This window comes from Epinephelus lanceolatus, chromosome 19 (genome assembly GCF_041903045.1).
Source record: "Epinephelus lanceolatus isolate andai-2023 chromosome 19, ASM4190304v1, whole genome shotgun sequence".
Lineage (NCBI taxonomy): Eukaryota > Metazoa > Chordata > Actinopteri > Perciformes > Serranidae > Epinephelus > Epinephelus lanceolatus.
In genome coordinates this window covers 21,307,809-21,314,276 of record NC_135752.1, presented here as the reverse complement: position 1 = coordinate 21,314,276, position 6,468 = coordinate 21,307,809, and the positions used below count along the sequence as shown (strand labels likewise).

Genomic DNA, 6,468 nt, shown 5'->3' with positions numbered 1-6,468 from the left:
AAGATCAAATATATAATTCTCTAGTCTCTAGAAAATGGTAGTCAGTTGTGTTCTTGTTACTTTAAAGTGTTACAGGAACTGTTGCAAAATGAGCAGCTTCTAAACATCAGAGTGAAAAACAAAAAGTTGTGAAAAAGGAATGCCACCAAAGAAGCTTACAGTAGGAGTAAGTTTTATTTACATTTATGTATTGTCTCTCTTTTTTTTAAATGATAAAAAGGACAAAAATTCAGGTAAACAGCAGCACATATCCTACAGATCAAATTTATGTGCTACAAATACATATGAAGAACATAAAATTGTTTTTTTTTTCTCCATGGTTATGAAAAATTATGACAGTTTGTCCCAGAGCTTGCTGCTTTATTTAAACCCTCCACCTTAATGAAGGTGCTTCATTCAGCTGTAAAGGAGACTGCTGTCACGACCAGGCTCCAAAGCCATGACAAAAATGAGGGGGATGCAGACCGAAGGCAAAATAATGAATTATTTATTTACATAAAGAGAAAAATTTGAAACCCATGAAACACAAAAATAAACTCAGGCAACAGTTAGAATCAGAATGAAGTGGTGAAGGTGTGTGTCTGCATGTGTGCTGTGTGTAGTGTTTGGTGTTGGAGGTATGAAAGTAACAGAGAATGCATCTGAGGAAAGAGAGTGACTCAGCCAAAGTGGCAGGGTTTTAGCCTAAGAGCACCAGGTGCTCCCATCTAGGTTGATCCCTCCGCCCACACAGCCTACCTGCAGCATTAAAGAAACAGAGCATAGAAGCTAGGGGACCGTCACACTTACACTCTGTGAAGAAGTGGAAGATAGGAGGGTTTAAAAAAGGCCCGTTGTCTAAGTGTAAGGCTCAAAACTCCACATAATCTCTCCAGAGGACCTGGCTTTTATCTACGTCCTGACAGATGTTAGAAACATGCTCTTCTCATTATTATGGGATGGACTAATTGGTTACAGACCTGAAGAGATCAAAGAGAAAAGGTAAAAAAGAAAAGATGTAGCTGATGTCAGATGTTGGGATAAACCCTCATCAGTGTGGCTGTGATCAAAGCAGTAAACCTAGACACAATACCTTAGCAGCACTAAAGGTAACCCTAATTTGTGCCTAAACAAAATGACAAAGACTCATGGATTCAGGTTCACTTTCTCAGATGCACTCACAAAAGTACACCAACAAAACTCAAAGATAAAACGTGCACAGCTTGTCAAATTTGTCCTCAAAGCGCCAGTCATGACGGATCAATTTTCTAATCTCCAGTGGCAGGAAACAGACTGGTACAGCTGAAGACAAAGTAAGTTTACTAAAGAATTTTGCAGGTGTTGATGTTAATTATAACGTTCCCATATGTCATATATGTTTTTGTCTGTAAACTTGTCTGTGTGACACCAGTCAGTAAACACACCTTCTCACATATTCATCCAGTAGTGTAGTTTGTGATATGCATGTATACGCTATATATCCACAAAGAAAGCTCCAGGATTTCTCTTTACACACGTAAAAATATGCATAGCAACACAGTTCTGTGACAAAACGTTTAATTTAGCTATTTGTTTAGGCAAATTCAGGGTCAAGAGATGTGACAGCAAACTGAACAAACATGCAGAGAGTCTTGTCCTTCCTCGACCCCACCTTATTGTGTGGTGTGTGGTCCAGGAAGAGAAAGGCGGGTGGGTCATCACAGTTTACCTCCTACATAAACTTTACACCCCTGCATTTATCCTCAGTTGGCCAGGGTCATCTTGCCATAAAACACACCTGTATATGAGGTAACAAGACAGAAGAATAAAGCTGTGAACTCCTGCCCGTGCATGCAGGCCCTCTGCCCGTTCTCCATATTACAAATGACAAACGAACGCACCAGCACAGCAGCAATACATCACCCTGCTCATGGAAATAAACTGGAAACCTGAGAGTCAAAATCCCATGTTGTATGCCGCGCCATCCCTTGCCCTTGAGTGTGGCACTGAAATCAGATTGCCAGTAAATCTCCAGCTCAACACAAACGGCTCTTCTGTCAGGTGTGACGCGCCTCAAAGCCCTCTGGATTCAGGTATCAGGGACATTAAAGGAGGAATTGGAGTGAAAACAGGTGCAGAATGCTGCCGGCTAGTTTCCCACTCAAGTCAGGTATCCGGTGTCCATATAACTCAAAGCTAAATAAATCATGGTTAATTAATTTTCCGGCACAATGGGAACAGGTGACATTGAATTTTTGGTGAAATGTGAAGGAAAAGATGAATCTCAAAATGCATTTTCACAATAATTATCTTCAGGAGGGTATTTTTCCTCTTTTAACCAGTTTATTTCTTATTTATTTAACTCTTCTGTGTGTTTGCTTTTCATTGCTGTCTTTGCTGCCTCGTCCATTATTTATTTCTTCAAATATTTTCTGAGTGAATTTATTTTACTTACTTAATCCTTTTAGTCCCAGGTGAGACAGAAGGATGCAACAATCTTCTTTTTGCCACTGGCGACTGTCTTTAGCCACAGCTTGGGCCCAGTCCAGTGAGAGACCCATCACTTCAGCTCAGCATCAACCACTCTTCACCACATTGCTTCTGGTCTGCCCCTGTTTCGCCTCCCGGTTGGTGTCTATCTGAGGGCGACTTAAAGATTTGTTCTGGTGACATCTCCAGTACATGTCCAAGCTAACAGGATCTTCGAGACTTAATTTCTTTGACTACAGGATGTGACCTTAGACAGGTCCTTGTTTTAGATCTTGTTAGGCCAGTAGATATTAAGTATTCAGCAGAGGCAGGTGTTGTGTAATGCACTGACCTTGTTTTGCTTGTTTTTGCTGAAGAAACTGCAACAATCTATTTTAAGTGATGTTTCTGTTTTAGTAAAATGTCCTCCATTTGTCTTTTTATATCTTGATTGTAAAGCAGATTGTGGCCTTGTCTTGAAAAGTACTGGATAAATACAACACGATTTAACTTAAACACACTTTAAAGGAATATGTCACCCCCTAAATGACCATTTCTATATCAATTACTCGCCCTGTGTAACGTTAAATTAATGATGAAAATGTGTTTCTTCCATGCCCTCATGGTGAAAGAAGAAAAAAAAACCTGACAAGTTGAAGTCACAGGGGTCCATGTTTCACAACATCAAAACTATATCAAAACATCCGTTGACAAACTGTCACACAACTCGTGCAGTATAATTCAAGTCTCATTTACTCTGTCGTATGTTCAGTACTTCCCAAACAGACAGCCCTTTTTAACAGGAAACTAAACTAAAAGTAAAACTTATCTACGCTCTCTTCAAAGCCAGATTCCATTGACAAAAACAGTAATTTTACCTCACTGAACACAGGAGCTGCTGTTCTACCACTGCCTCTATCAGTTAGTTAGTTTGTGTTATTGTGTGACTTTGGTGAATCCGAACTTACCCTTTAAAACACCCAACTCACACAACAACAAAAACACACAAACTACTCAAGGCAGCAGTGGACCAGCAGCTCCTGTACTGAGCATACGACTGGATAAATGAGACTTGCGAGTTGTGTGACAGTTTGTCAACGGATGTTTTGATATAGTTTTGCTGTTGCAGGTCACCTATGACTTAGTCTCTATATACAGACTCTACATTCAGTGAATGTAGAGTCTGTAGGCAAACCCCGGAGAGCTTGCTTCCGGAAGAAGAGCGGAAGAGCCCTGGTTTTCGGTTTTAGGCTGTTTGTAGTCCGCGTGAAATTGACCAATCACATTTGAGCCGGCTGCAGTTGTTGCCAGGTTAAATGGTCCGTACGGTGAACTAACGAGGCAGAACATAATTGGCGTCACTGCAAACTCTGAATCCATCGCAATGGTTCAGCATATTTACTTATATATAAACGGAAGTCGGAAACGGAAATTCGCCTCCTCCACCCAAATCAAACCGGAATGCCAAAAAATCGGGGGTCTGCCCCCAGAGGCTCTATCGCTGTCTGCCGGAAGTCAGACGCCGAATACAGCTGATGGGTTCCGAGAATGCCTATGACTTTAATTCATCATAAATTTTCTGCATATTTGGATTCCCTTTTCACAGTGGTGTAAAAAAAAATTAAAGGTTTTTTCACAAATTAAGCATAACGCAGGCTGAGTAACTGATATACAAATGATTATTTGTGGAGTGAAGTATACCTTTGAGGTGGAATAAATGATGTCCAGTTGGAGTGTGGAGGCTTTAAGTAAAGACTGCAACACAAAGAGGCAAATGTTCTGCACCAGCACTACTAGTTCTACGACTACAACACATAAGAAGCAGGTGCACTCTTAATTTAAGCATTTGTAGTGTTGTACTCTTTCATAACATACTTTGTAGACTATATTCTATCCTATCCTATCCTATCCTATCCTATGCTATCCTATGCTATCCTATGCTATACTATAAAGACGGAGAGACAAGCATAAACTACAAACCTGATCCAATTTGATCCAAAATGTATTCTTGTAGCTGAGCATTTTCAATTTAAGAGTTTGTCCAAACTGTTAGCTCTGATTTGGATTAAGTTAAGTTAATTGTGGAGGACAAATACTAATAATGCTTAATAGAGTTTGTGACATCTGACACCACTGGCCAAAACTAGTCAGTGTTTCTTCTTCTTTAAAACGCAGTTAATATACAAACATGATAGTTAGCACACTTTTTTGACAGTTTGTTAACTAGTTAATATTCTGTCATTCAGTCATTATCATACAGTGTATTTTCTTTAATTAATTGTTGTACCTTAGTTCTTTTTTAGGGTTCCTCAGTGAGTCTTCTCTTGGCCAAGAGAGTTAAAATGGCTTCCTATACTGAGACAGGAAGTGGAAGAGACCACCTGTCTGCTTCTTCTTCTTCTTCTTCTTTTCATTTTATGGCAGATTGCAATCTTTAGCTTTCAACGTGCATACTGCCACCTACTGTATCGGAGTATGCAGACACGGTGTTATCTATTCTATTACTGTATTTATGCAAAAGAAACAAACAAACAAACAAAACAAAAAAAAAAACCACGCTACTACAACCTAGATCCTGTTATATATTTGTGTATTTTTCAAGAACTGTACAATGGCTTTCTGAGCACCAATTACCCCTTCTCCAGATGTCCCCAGCATTCCCTCTAGACTCCACTCCCTTCCTGCCTCCCTAATTCTTGAGTTCCTCCCTCTCTGCAATATACTTAATACAATGCATGATTATATGTTCGGCATTCTCTGTGACCCTGCACTCAGAACATTCATCCGATCGTGTCTTCCCTATCATTGACATAGTCTTGTTTAGTCCTGTATGATCAAACCTTAGCCTTGTTAATTTGACTTTCTCCCTCCTGTTTCCCATCTTTACTACACCCTTTGCATTTATGGATTTCTGTATTTTGTAATATATTCACCCTTTATTTGCTCCGTCCCATCTTTCCTGCCACTTCTTCATCATCTCTTTTTTAATAATTGCTTTTCCTTCTCCTTTTCCGAACGGGACATCTAGAATGTGTTCTATATCAGTTGCCCTTTTTGCAATGTTATCTGCTGCCTTGTTTCCTCTAACCCCCACATGTGCAGGTACCCAACAAAATCTGATGTCTTTACCTATTTTATTTAATCTGTACAGGCTCTGGTGAATCTCTACTACTAGATCTGATCTAATAGAACTCATTGGTTTGATGCTGAGGAGCACAGCAGCAGAGTCCATACAGAATACCACTCTGTCCGGCTGAACCTCTTCTACCCATTGCAGAGCTATTATCACTGCCATCATTTCAGCTGTAAAAACTGATAGGTGATCAGATATTCTTCTCCCAATGCTAGTGGTATGTATATCCCTGTACCTACTTTGCCTTGCTTGTCTTTAGAACCGTCTGTATAAATCTCTAAGTAACTGTAATATTTACTGCTGATATACTGTCCTGCTAGAACCCCTATTTACCTGGCTGTGTCAGAGGGGGAGACTGCTATTTATGATCCACGTTAAATCTGATTATTTGGGGACTGATGTTCAGCAGGTATATAATTTGTTGTTTTAGTTTGACAGTTAGAATCATTTTATAAGCTCTTTCATTGTTTGAATAATTGATTGTTTTATGGTTAATTTGTTAGTTAACTGTTTATTCCTGCCTCCCTTAATTCAGTCTCAAGTAGCTGTTTAGTTAGTAGCTGGTTTTTGCATTATTTTGTCTAATTTTCATATTTGATGTGGTTTTAATCATTTGGTATATTGTTGATTTTTACTAAAGCTGGAAATAAATAATTAGTTTTGCTTGTGAACAGCTGGTGTCCTCGAGCAATACTGATTGGTCCCTGACAGTCAACCTAAATTAGTAGTTTGCATGAGTTTACATTACAGCATCCCAAGGTAGCCCTGAAGGGAAACAACATCCCCAGCTTTCACTGGGCAACAGACTCCTGGATATAAGTCTCATTTTATGTGTGCCCCTACATCTATACTGATGTTAATGTGTTCTGTTTTCAGATTTCCACTGTTATCTAACAGCTATTAAGAGT

General features: G+C 39.4%; 1 long non-coding RNA gene across 1 annotated transcript; it reads right to left on the bottom strand.

Annotated features, from left to right (window-relative positions):
• Positions 1-344: 344 nt before the first annotated feature.
• On the bottom strand, positions 345-4,826 carry LOC117270236 (uncharacterized). The gene is made up of 3 exons (XR_004502778.2): positions 4,715-4,826; positions 2,414-2,607; positions 345-1,756 (listed from the first exon to the last, which is right to left on the bottom strand). It is a non-coding gene; the product is annotated as an uncharacterized LOC117270236 (long non-coding RNA).
• Between the last annotated feature and the right edge of the window lie 1,642 nt (positions 4,827-6,468).